Raw genomic sequence first — 13,691 nt, forward strand, 5'->3', positions numbered from 1 at the left:
GAGTCTATTTTCTAGATGATGGAGATTAGAATAGTATATAAGAGTATAAACACACATTATACAATCAAATCATATTTTTCTTCCTGAAAATCCGGACCTAAGGTCACTTTGAAGTGAGTCTAGACACAGCTCCTCTTTTAGTATCTTGATGAATGACTCCTGAAGAAAAGAGATGCTACAAAAGAATGGCAGAAGGTTGGCCCTTTTTTCTTTTGAGGAGGTATGAAATGTAGGCTGAAATGCTCAAAGACCTAAGTGTTCTGTTATCTTGCATGGATCCCTTCATATACCTCATACATAAAGTGAGATACTGGAGCAAAGAATCTCTAAATTCTCTGTGAGCACTTATAAATAACATATCATCCTTTTCCTCCAGGGGAAGCATAAAGTTGAGTCAAAGGCTAAAATGGAAATAGAGCTAGAAGTTCAAATGCTGAAAATGTATTTTTTTAATGGCCAAATTTCCATCCTCTGTGTTTTTAAAAATTCTGTAACAGCACTATACATCAGTGAAAAAGAGTAAAATATAGCTGCACACATCAAGTTGGATGCATCTCAGAAAATAATAGTGAGTGAAAAAAATCAATTTGTAAAAGAATTCAGGTGGTGCTTCCATTTATATCAACTCAGAACATTCAAAACTAAACCACCCAGTTGTTTGAAGATATCAATGTATGTGCCAAACTACAAAGATAAGCAAAGGAAGGGTAAACCAAAATTTGGGGTAGTGGTTTCTCTAGGAAGGAGAAGTATGACATCATAGAGTGGTGAATAGGGGTCCTCAAAGGTGCCCCCAAACTCTATTCCTTATCTTGAGGGGTAGGCACATGGTGGTCAGTTTTACTATAATTCATCATAGCTATGCACATGTTAAAATTAAATTTTTGTAGACATTCAGGTTTTTTGGTTTGTGTTTTTTGGTTTTTTTTTTTGTTTGTTTGTTTTTTGTTTTTGCTTTTTAGGGCCACACCTGAGGTATATGGAAGTTCCCAGACTAGGGGTCAAATCAGAGCTGCAGCTGCCACAGCCATAGCAACGTGGGATCTGAGCTGCATCTGCAACCTACACCATGGCTCACGGCAATGCTGGATCCTTAACTCATTGAGCAAGGCCAGGGATTGAACCCACGTCCTCATGGATACTAGTCGGATTCATTTCCTCTGCACCACAGCGGGAATTCCTATATTCAGTTTTTAATAAAACCATTTGAAACTAAGTTGAGAACGTGCATATCTTGATGTAGAATATATTTTTCTCCTCTATTGTGTATATTTCCATGTTCTTTCTCTATTTCTTAACAGACTTCCATGTTTAAGTAAATAGAAGCAAGAAACATGAAACAGAACCTTGTACTTTGGGAGTTTTTCCTATTAAACACAAAACAGCATCAACAACACAAGGTAAGAAAACATCAACAAATATGTAGCAGGTACCTTTGCTAAAGTAAACGAGAACTGTAGAAACATGGATTGGGTGAGGTATGCATTTCTGCAAATGGAGATATTCTGTGCCAGCTTTCTAAAGCCTCACTCTCTAGAGATATTATTAGCTCATTACACTTGAGTAACACAAATTCCTTTTATTCACCCTATTGAAAATTAGGGCTTACTCTTCCCCATCTCCTTGATTACAAATGCAACTATTCATTTTAAAGTATCATTGTTGAGGAGTTCCCATTGTGGCTCAGTGAAAACGAACTCGACTGGTATCCATGAGGATGCGGATTCGTTCCTTGGCCCCACTCAGTGGGTTAAGGATCCGGTGTTGCTGTGGCTGTGGTGTAGTCTGGCAGCTGTAACTCCGATTTAACCCCTAGCCTGAGAACTTCCGTGTGCCACAGTTGCGGCCCTAAAAAAAAAAAAAAAAAAAAAAAAGAGTAAGTAAATAAATAAGTAAATGAATAAATAAATAAAATATCATTATTCAGGCACTGCTTCATGAGAGCTATTCTTCAAAAGAACATCTGTTTGTGTGAAGCCACCCTGTTGAACCCAGAGGTCTACTGCTGGTAGATTGGTGACTTTTCAGACTTTGGAAAATGTTTAATTATTCATTAGCCCCTTACTCCAGTTGGTCAGGCTCTTCAGGTCATAGGAGATAAAGTATTTAGAGGTGTAGGGAAAACAACAAAACAACAATATCTGAGATTTTAGAACTTGCGAACATTCCCCAAGTCTGAACACCATCAACAATGGCCACTCTGTTCCCCAATATGTACACATTCTACCTCACTCCCTCTTTTACCAAACCCCAGCCATGATTTAGATCCTGGGGGTCATAGAAGGGTGTGTGTGTGTGTGTGTGTGTGTGTGTGTGTGTGTGTGTGTGTGTGCGCGTGCACGAGAATGACAGAGAGAGAGAGAGAGAGAGAGAGAGAGACATTAGCTTCCTTAATCATGTCTCATTTTTCTATCCTCTAGATTATATACAAAGAAAATAAGCTCATATCTCATGCGAGTATGTAGTAAAATAATTTTAATTCCCTGAAATTCAGTATCTAACATTGCCATAATTAAAATACAATTTGAAAATAAAAATAATCTACTTAGTTGGTTTAGAGGCACACACAATAAATTTTGTTTACGGCCACACCCATGGCATATGGAAGTTCGTGGGCCAGGAATTGAATCTGAGCTGCGGCTGCCAAAACGCTGGATCCTTTAACCCACTGTGCTGGGCTGCGGATTGAACCTGCACCTCCGCAGCAACCTGGGCTCCTTCACTCAGATTCTTAACCCACTGCACCACAGTGGGAACTCCCACACAATAAATTTGGGGGTGTAGCCTATCTGTGCATGTTATGGGAATGCATTTAAAAGGCCCAAATCAAAGCAGCTCACAGTTATTTAGCCTAGAAAATGCAAAAGAAAGTGGTATCCTTTCTTATATCTTGTTGCTATGGAACGTTTCACAGTCAGGATGTGTACCCTGAATTGTTCTCAAATATGGAATAGACAATGAAATAAAAGTGAAATTCATATTTGTTCTTAACATTTAAAACAGAGGTAGCCTTTGATAATAAAATTTATCGCAGTTCTATTAAGATGGAAAATAAGCTTTCTCCATTGTAAATTTTAGAGCCAAGATTTCTTCTGTAGTTTTTTGAAAATAAAGCGATAAAACTGGATATTATAGAGATAACATACATGACACATACAAATGGTTGCAGAAAGATGTACATAGTAACAGAAAAGATATGGCTTCAAAGATGTGCAGAGAATACAGACTGGAGGAACTTTGTAATTCACTGGGTTGTTGCCAGATGAGCATTTGTTCAAGCTGAAATGAAAGTAGAGAAACGTTTAAGGTGTGGGAAAACAAGATCATATCTTGTAGGAACCCAACTTTATGTACCAGTCAAATGAAAGAACCCTGTGATCAACACAGTCAAAAAGCAGCTGACATTTGTAACACATAAGATCTGAAAATTTGCTGAATATGCTTCTATTCAGACTCCCTGAAACAGACCCTATTAAGTCAAACCAAATTGTACCAAGTACCTTAAAGAGATGCCTGTCTGTTTTAATTTTCCTGATACTCCTCACCAGGGCTTGGTGTAATAGCAAATGTATAGACCTATTAGGGATCCATCTAATAGAAAAATGCAATTGACAGCTACTGCTTTATTATTTTGATCCTATACAATAATTTCTCTCAGGACTGCTGTTACATAGAAGGATATATTGGCCTGCCCACTCAGCCCATAATTAAGCAACAATGAAATTTTATACTAACGTTGGCTTTAAAGGGAAGATTGTGGATGCATTTATCTTCAAACTTACCTAATTATCGTTTGTGTACTAGTCAGCTCATAAAGAAATCCACTCTATAAATGAGTTTAACAGTGCAATGCACTTTGTATTGTTTTCTGAAATCTAATTCTTTAAGCTAGTTGGGTTTTTATTTTTATTTTATTTTTTTATTTATTTTTATTTTTATTTTTATTTGTCTTTTGTTGTTGTTGTTATTATTGTTGTTGCTATTTCTTGGGCCGCTCCCCGCGGCATATGGAGGTTCCCAGGCTAGGGGTTGAATCGGAGCTGTAGCCACCGGCCTACGCCAGAGCCACAGCAACGCGGGATCTGAGCCGCGTCTGCAACCTACACCACAGCTCATGGCAACACTGGATCGTTAATCCACTGAGCAAGGGCAGGAACCGAACCCGCAACCTCATGGTTCCTAGTCGGATTCGTTAACCACTGCGCCACGACGGGAACTCCCTAGTTGGGTTTTTAAAACTTACCTTCCCTTTAAAAATATAGACTAGAATGACATTATAACCAACTAAGACATTTTCAGATGCTATTTTTTTTTGCATGTATTACAACAGTAGGTGCTTAGAAATGTCATCTTTCATTAATAATATGTTTTGATTTTGAAGTGACAAATCCATTAGAGAAACACTAAGAGGATAAACATTAATCTAAAGGAAATAGGAGTTCTTTTACAAATAGGTGACAACTTCCGAATTAGCTAGAGAATCAATGAGATGAAAATAGTTGGCTAGTGAAACGCAAGGAAGTAAGAAAAAAAAAAAAGGATTGATTACCAATCTATCCCTTGATTCATCTGTACATCTTTTTTTAGGCACAAGTAGTGCCTAAACACTACCAACTATTTTCATTTTCGTCTTTGCACACCGTAATTTGATATTTCCTGGCTCTGACCATCATAACCATAGATCTGCTTGCAAATGCCCAAGTAATCTGTACTTACCCGCATTCCTGCCTATCATTCTGAACACTTCTTTATTCCCAACACTGCTGCTGCTGATGCTTGTGCTAGTTGATCAAATACTATTTCAGCTCCAGTTGGCCTCCTGCTGTTGGCCAAAAATTGTTTCTTTATGGCTAAGCCATGTATTTCCAGTTTTATAAGCCATGATGAAATAAGTACATCCAGATGCTGGTGGGAGCTTTTCATACAATATCATTTAATCAGCAACCTTGCTGTAGGGTAGATATAATTTTATTCTGAGTATATATGCATATATATATATGTGTGTCTATGCATGGAGAGAGAGAGAGAATGAGAAAGAGCCAAGACTCAATAAAGTAAATGACTTGCCTAAAAGTCTCCCAGCTTCTATTCAGCAGAGGTTGAATTCAAACCTGGGGCTCAATAACTTTGCAACGTGCCTTTAGTGGTGGAGTTGTCAGCCCAGTGCCTAAGAAAGCCAAGTCGTCTGAGCAAGGACCATCTAAAGGGAAATAAAGGGTGATGAGCTAAGGATAGCATGAGTTAGCATATTTTGAAGGGAGACCTGGGATATTTGAGAAGTTGGTGTTGATGTTGGATGAGTCTTATGGGATATCTGAATGGACAGAGCAGACCATGGATCAATGAAAAAAAAAAAAAAAGATGGGATTTGGGGCAGTGCTTTTCAACTGGGGTGATTTGTACTCCCCCATCTCCTTCCCTGGAGACATCTGGCACGTGTCTAGAGACATTGGTGGTGGGATTCCTACCTGGTCCGAGGCCAGGGATGCAGCTAAACATCCCACAGAGCACAGGACAGCCCCCCACAATAAAGAATTATCTGGCACCAAGAGTCAATAGTGAGAAACTTGGGCTAAGGCATCAGAGTGAAAGCATTTGCTTCCATGGTCCATCTTATTGCACTGGTTTTCCTTTGTGGTGCCAACTGCTTTCACTTAATTATTTCCAGTGAGTTCGATTTCATTATTTCACAATGAGTGAAGGGATTTTCAGGCTGTACATTTTTGTTGGGTTGATGGCTTGGTGCACTTTTAGGCTATAGATGCAAAATCTTTAGCGATCTCTCTTCCTCCAATATTGATCCTTCTTTGATGCTAATGACTTTGAAGTAGCTACTCACTTAAAAGTAACCTTTGGCTTTGTGATGGAGGGACCAACCTCACTCTTTCCATTTTGTTTATTTATTTATGCTTTTTTTTTCTTTTTTTTTAGGACCGTACCTGTGGCATATGGAGGTTCCCAGGCTAGGGGTTGAATCGAAGCTACAGCTGCTGGCCTACGCCACAGCCACAGCAACATGGGATTCTTAACCCACTGAGCGAGGCCAGGGACTGAACCTGCATCCTCAAGGATATTAGTCAGATTTGTTTCCTCTCTGCCACAATGGGATCTCCTCTTTCCATTGCTTTTAAACCAGAGGTTTAAAAAAGTGCTTCCTTTACCCCACTCCCTCCCCACCCTTTTCTGTTTGTGTGAAACTCTCTAGAAACCTGGAATGCTATATGGCTGGCGACAGGAGACAACTTCTCAGAATGAGCTATCACACTCTCCCCTCTTTAAGTGGGGACACTTCCTCTTCATTCTCTGGAGGTTTCTTTTCAAAACACCACAATGAACTCATTCCTTTTTCCTCCAAGACGGAATCTCAGATAGAGCCAAGTATTAGCAGCTCACATATTCATCAGACTTTTTTTTTTTTTAAGAAGATAAGGTTTCTTCTGTGTCGAATATGAAAAGGCATTTTAATGCTATCTCTCTGACTTATTCTCCTGTGCTTTTCCCTTTACTTGTTCGCTTTATTCACAGCAATACCGGCTCTTCTTTCTTTCTAAAGAGGGTGGCTCTGAAGCCACACAGACCCTGGTGGAAATAATCAGGGAGGATTTCATAGAAATATTGCTTCTTTGGCAGCATTTTTGTTCCCTTCCTAACAGACTGAAGGAGAGCAGTGTTTGCCGAGAATGCTTACCAGGCTTGTCTTTATCAAAATCCCCTTCTCTGGAGTTCTGAATCAGAAATAAAGTTTTTTTTTCCCCTCCCCATTTCAGCCATCGGTAAGCCATTCACTGCTAAAGGATACTTGATAATGATCTTGGATGGAGAATAGAGCAGAGAGGTGGAGGGGAGCTGTTCCAGCAGGCACTGCCCGTTTTCCCTCTGACAGGCTGCTACCTTCACAAAGCAGGTGTCTCAAGGTGGGGGCAGTTCAGTGCCCTCATTTGCTAGAAGGGAAGTGAGCCACCCCTCTGGTCTCCTCCTTCTCCCTACCAGGTGCTCCCACAGGTAACAGTGCAGAACAGCTCCAAGAGTATCAGGAAGTTCTGTGACTCAGCAAAGAGGTATCAAATGCTCGCTAACAACCAGAGTCATGAGGAAGAATGGCCTCTAGTGGTTCACAGGCAAAGCATGGGGTCTGCTCCAGATTTTACACCCACTGTTATTGTCAGCGTAATTAAGCTCAAAAGGCCAGCTGCAGTTGAAGATCAAAGGTCAAGAGGAAGTAAAAGACATTTAAGTCCAAACCTTCTGTTTTCTGGGAAACTCCAGGAACTGTCACTGATGTGAAGGAGCCAGAACCCCTTGGTGAGGTGTCACATCAGTTGCACTTCTTTCTAACTTACATAAAACTCCTCTCTACATCCCTCTCTCTTGCCTCTCCCACCAAAAACGTGCTCTAATCCAAACAGGCGTGCTTTGCCGTATAACATGTCCCCTTTGCTTGACTTTCCTCTATAGCAAAGCTTTACCTTTATTCTTTGGATATTTATTGAGCACTAATTGAATACTTGGTGTGAAGATTCTGACATTTTCGGAAAGTAGGACTCTTATTAGTTCTCGTTGCCCAGGTAAGCGATTGTGGTCTGTACAGTTATCAAGGCTCACATGGGGGAATAAGTGGTGGGGCAAAACTTTGAGCCCCTGTGGTTTAACTTTATCCTCAGTTGTGTCTACTCTCTCTGATAGACTGGCTTATTCTACCCAACCAGAAACAGCCATCCGGGTTTGATGGACATTTTGCCCCCTAACCGCCCTGGGTCATTATCGCTGTGGGGACCTTGAAATAGTATGATCCCGATCCTTGTCCCCATGGATTGTTGAAGATCACTCTACTAGAGTCAAAGGCTAATTCTTCAGTTTTTAGTAAAAAGACCCGAGCCCTGACTTACAGTAAGGGGTCATGAAACAAGTCAAGATCAAAAAGTCACGAAAAATGCTAGGTTGTTTTCTAAAACAAAGTACATCATAATCAATTAAGGATAATTCCATTTATTTACAAATTCACATTTAAGAGGAGGTGAAAGAGAAACAAAGAGGCTCCTAATGGGAGCCGGGCCCCTTTGCTTTTCCCATCTCTAAAGAAAGAGTATGAAGGAGTTTTCTTCTCTGCTTCCTGAGATGCCTTTCCATTGGTATCAGCAGTTTATTGGAAATGACTAGTGCTTCTTACACGAGTTGGTTTCCCCATGATGCTTAAGTTAAATGACATTTTTTTATTCCTTGGTCCCTAGATAAACCTTTATTGTGTTTAGAGAAAATTGAAGGCCCTTGTTGCTAAAAAATAAGAGAGATGAATGGATAGTTAGATGCATTAAATAAAGAAATTATACTTGGCTGAATGTGAGAATAGCAAAACATAAAAAGTACCATTATAATATATTCCACTTCCCTTAATTTGACACTAAGCTGCTTGCTTTCCTTTATCCATAGTCAACATCAGCTCACCAGAAGGATGGTAGTTAAGAAACAAGCTGTTAAATATTAAAGCTGCATCTATCTAATTGAATGTTGTAGGTATGGCTGTGTTCTAAATATAAGCTATTAAGATACTGTTCCACAAAGATATTTAATTACTGACATCTAATCATGTTACTGCTGTTTCTTTAACTGAGCAAAAATATGAAGTGCTGGAAAGAAAACAGTTTCATTTTAAACAACAACCTTTTATTAATCTCAGCAGTAAAACTAAACTCAAATCTCCAAATGAAATCATCCCATTTTTTAAAGATAGCACTTCTCAGCTTGGTAATCCTTGTGTAATACTGAGATGGATGGCTATACTTAACGTGTTAAAACATCCCCACAAATAATGTGCACAATAAAAGTTAATTATGCTCGCTTATTACATCCAAATAAAATCTAAACTATGAAATTCATGAGGAGAATTATTTCATTGTCAGCTATGGAGCACTGTTATAGATGTTTATGACCATAACATTTTTTAATACCAGAGATGATTGGGGAAGATGTTAAAGCAATAATCAGATAATAATATCTTTCATTTGTATAGAGTTTGCACAGATTCACCAACATGGCTTCATTTTATTTATTTATTTAATTTGTTTATTTATTTATTTTTTGTGTTTTTGCCTTTTCTAGGGCTACTCCCGCAGCATATGGAGGTTCCCAGGCTAAGGGTTGAATCGGAGCTGTAGCCACCAGCCTACACCAGAGACACAGCAATGTGGGATCTGAGCCGCATCTGCAACCTACACCACAGCTCACGGCAACGCCGGATCCTTAACCCACTGAGCAAGGCCAGGGATCGAACCCACAACCTCATGGTTCCTAGTTGGATTTTTTAACTACTATGCCACAATGGGAACTCCATGGCTTCATTTTACAACAGCAGCACCATGAATTAGGCAAGAAAGGTGTTGTTATAGTGATTTTACATGTGGGGAAATTGAGACCATGGAAATTGATGTGACTTGTAGTTCATATGGCAAGTTAATGGCAAAATTGGAATTATGACCAAGACGCTTAATTCCCAAGAATGAGAAACTAGGTTAAATGTTAGTAGTTAAGAGTATAATAGTGGTTCAGTCTTAATTTTAAAAAATTAAAATGATATGGCAAAAATGAGTTGGAGGGTTCCCAAAAATGAGTTGGTGCAGCAGAAACCAATCTGACTAGGAACCATGAGGTTTCGGGTTCGATCCTTGGCCTCGCTCAGTGGGTTAAGGATCCAGTGTTGCCATGAGCTGTGGTGTAGGTCACAGACGTGGCCTGGATCTGGCATTGCTGTGGCTGTGACGTAGGCCGGTGGCTACAGCTCTGATTGGACCCCTAGACTGGGAACCTCCATATGCTGCGGATGCGGCCCTAAAAAGACAGAAAAAAAAAAAAAAAAGACTTGGCCAATAAATATTTTCTCTCAGACAGATATATGAAGAGATCTAATAACTTCACATAATACCACAAAAAGTGGCATTTTTGTCATTTTTTTTTAAAGCTACAAACTACGAAGCCATCTTGTTAAAAGGCAATATTTTAGAACAAAAAATTTTTTAAATTTCCTAACTTTTCTACTCATGCTCCTTCTGTTTCCTTTAGGTTAATTTTATTTATTTATTTGTTTATTTATTTATTTATTTATTTATTTATTTATTTTTTCTGCTGTACAGCATGGGGACCAAGTTACACATACATGTATACATTCTTTTTCCTCGCATTGTTGTGTTGCAATGTAAGTATCTAGACATAGTTTTCAATGCTACACAGCAGGATCTCATTGTAAATCCATTCCAAGAGCAACAATTTGCATCCATTAACCCCAAGCTCCAGATCCCTCCCACTCCCTCCCTCTTCCCCCCGGCAGCCACAAGTCTATTCTCCAAGTCTATGATTTTCTTTTCTGTGGAAAGGTTCATTTGTGCTGTATATTAGATTCCAGGTATAAGTGATATCATATGGTATTTGTCTTTCTCTTTCTGACTTATTTCAGAGTCTCTAGTTCCATCCATGTTGCTGCAAATGGCATTATGTAGTTCTTTTTTATGGCTGAGTAGTATTTCATTGTGTATATATATCACATCTTCCTAATCCAGTCATCTATTGATGGACATTTGGGTTGTTTCTATGTCTTGGCTATTGTGAATAGTGCTGCAATGAACATGTGGGTGCATGTATCTGTTTTAAGTAGAGTTTTGTCCAGATATATGCCCAAGAATGGAACTGCTGGGTCATATGGTAGTTCTACGTATAGATTTCTGAAGTACCTCCATACTGTTCTCCATAATGGTTGTACCAATTTACATTCCCACCAACAGTGCACGAGGGTTCCCTTTTCTCTCCACCCCCTCCAGCATTTGTTATTTGTGGACATATTAATGATGGCCATTCTGACTGGTGTGAGGTGTTTCTCATGGTAGTTTTGTTTGATTTTTATTTCTCTAATAATCAGGGATGTTGAGCATTGTTTCAAGTGCTTGTTGGCCATCTGTATATCTTCCTTGGAGAATGGTCTATTCAGGTCTTTTGCCCATTTTTTTCCATTGGGTGGTTGGCTTTTTTGCTGTTGAGTTGTATAAGTTGCTTATATATTCTGGAGATTAAGCCCTTGTCCATTGCATCATTTGAAACTATTTTCTCCCATTCTGTAAGTTGTCTTTTTTTTTCTTTTTTCTTTTCTTTTTTGTCTTTTTGCTATTTCTTGGGCCGCTCCTGTGGCATATGGAGGTTCCCAGGCTAGGGGTTGAATCGGAGCTGCAGCTGCCAGCCTACTCCAGAGCCACAGCAATGCAGGATCCGAGTCGTGTCTGCAACCTACACCACAGCTCATGGCAATGCCAGATCGTTAACCCACTGAGCAAGGGCAGGGACCAAACCAGCAACCTCATGGTTCCTAGTTGGATTTGTTAACCACTGTGCCACGACGGGAACTCCCTCTTTTTGTTTTCTTTTTGGTTTCCTTTGCTGTGCAAAAGCTTGTCAGTTTGATTAGGTCCCATTGGTTTATTTTCGCTCTTATTTCTGTTGCTTTGGGAGAGTGACCTGAGAAAATATTCATGAGGTTGATGTCAGAGAATGTTTTGCCTATATTTGTCTTCCAGGAGTTTGTTGGTGTCTTGTCTTATATTTAAATCTTTCAGCCATTTTGAGTTTATTTTTGTGCATGGTGTGAGGGTGTGTTCTGGTTTCATTGCTTTGCATGCAGCTGTCCAGTTTTCCCAGCAATTCTTGCTGAATAGACTTTCTTTTTCCCATTTTATGTTCTTGCCTCCTTTGTCAAAGATTAATTGACCATAGGTGTCAGGGTTTATTTCTGGGTTCTCTATTCTGTTATATTGGTCTGTCTGTCTGTTTTGATACCAGTATCACACTGTTTTGATGACTGTGGCTTTGTAATATTTCTTGAAGTCTGGGAGAGTTATGCCTCCTGCTTGGTTTTTGTTCCTCAGAATAGCTTTGGCAATTCTGGGTCTTTTGTGGTTCCATATAAATGTTTGGATTGTTTGTTCTAGTTCTGTGAAAAATGTCATGGGTAATTTGATAGGGATTGCATTGAATCTGTAGATTGCTTTGGGTAGTATGGCCGTTTTTACAACATTGATTTTTCCAATCCAGGAACATGGAATATCTTTCCATTTCTTTACATCTTCTTTAATTTCCTTGATTAATGTTTTATAGTTCTTGACATATGAGTCCTTAACCTCCTTCGTCAGGTGTATTCCGAGGTATTTGATTTTTTGCGGTGCAATTTTAAAAGGTATTGTATTTTTGTATTCCTTTTCTAAAGTTTCATTGTTAGTATACAGAAATGCGACGGATTTCTGAATGTTGATCTTATATCCTGCTACTTTGCTGAATTTGTTAATCAGTTCAAGTAATTTTTGAGTTGAGTCCTTAGGGTTGTCTATGTATAGTAGCATGTCGTCTGCATACAGTGACAGTTTTATCTTTTCTCTTCCTATTTGGATGCCTTTTATTTCTTTTGTTTGTCTAATTGCTGTGGCTAGGACTTCCAAAGCTATGTTGAATAGCAGTGTTGAGAGTGGGCATCCCTGTCTTGTTCCAGATTTGAGTGAGAAGGCTTTCAGTTTTTCTCCACTGAGTATTATATTTGCTGTGGGTTTGTGATAAATGGCTTTGATTATGTTCAGGAATGTTCCCTCTACTTTGGCGAGAGTTTTTATCATCAATGGATGTTGGACTTTGTCAAGAGCTTTTTCTGCATCTATTGAGATGATCATATGGTTTTTGACTTTTCTTTTGTTAATGTGGTGTATGATGCTGATTGATTTGCATATGTTGAACCATCCTTGTGAACCTGGGATGAACCCCACCTTGTCATGGTGTAAGATCTTTTTGATATGTTGTTGGATTCGGTTGGCTAAAATTTTGTTGAGAATTTTTGTGTCTATATTCATCAAAGTTATTGGCTGATAGCTTTCTTTTTTGGTGGTATCTTTGTCTGGTTTTGGAATTAGGGTGATGGTGGTGTCATAGAATGTCTTTGGGAGTGTTCCTTCTTCCTCAACCTTTTGAAAAAGTTTAAGGAAGATGGGCATCAGATCCTCTTTGTATGTTTGGTAGACTTCACCTGTGAAGCCATCTGGTCCTGGGCTTTTGTTTGTAGGGAGTGTTTTTTATGATGTATTCAATTTCTTTTATAGTGATCAGTCTGTTCAGTTGGTCTATTTCTTCTTGATTCAGTTTTGGCAGGCTGTAAGTTTCTAGGAAGTTGTTCATTTCTTCCAGATTGTCAAATTTGTTGGCATATAGTCGTTCATAGTATTCTCTTATGGTTTTTTGTATTTCTGCAGTATCCATTGTGATTTCTCCTTTTTCATTTCTAATTTTGTTTATTTGGTTTCTTTCTCTCCTCTTCTTGTTTGGGGTCCTCTGTGCTTCCTGAATCTTGAAATCAGTATCCTTTAGATTTGGGAAGTTTCCAACGATAATTTCTTCAAATATATTTTCCATCCCCTATCTTTTTCTTCTCCTTCTGGAATTCCTATTATGTTTAGATTGGGCTGCTTTATATTATCCCATAGGTCTCTTATATTGCTTTCATGTTTTTTCATTTGGTTTTCTGTCTGCTGTCCTATTTGTGTGATTTCCATTATTCTACCTTCCGCATCACTAATTCGTTCTTCTGCATTATTCATTCTGGTTTTTACTGCCCTTAGCTCAGTTTGTGTCTCTGCAAATGAATTTTCTAGTTTTTCTTGGCTTCTCCTTATATTTTC

General features: G+C 38.9%; 1 protein-coding gene across 31 annotated transcripts in view; it reads left to right on the plus strand.

The window, feature by feature from the left end:
- Positions 1-13,691, plus strand: part of RSU1 (Ras suppressor protein 1) — an 883,461-nt gene that overhangs the window by 386,826 nt on the left and 482,944 nt on the right. For 25 of the 31 annotated variants that reach the window (XR_014817908.1, XR_014817911.1, XR_014817897.1 and 22 more), the window contains one exon: positions 1,302-1,400. The exons of the other annotated variants lie outside the window; for them this stretch is intronic. The gene's annotated coding sequence lies outside the window, so the exon portion shown is untranslated. The remainder of the gene's footprint in view (positions 1-1,301; positions 1,401-13,691) is intronic. 31 annotated transcript variants of the gene reach the window in all.

Source organism: Sus scrofa, chromosome 10, assembly GCF_054392235.1.
Source record: "Sus scrofa isolate SSC_HxYL_T2T_F1_AM1 chromosome 10, Sscrofa_HxYL_maternal_Yorkshire_Landrace_v2.0, whole genome shotgun sequence".
Taxonomy (NCBI): domain Eukaryota; kingdom Metazoa; phylum Chordata; class Mammalia; order Artiodactyla; family Suidae; genus Sus; species Sus scrofa.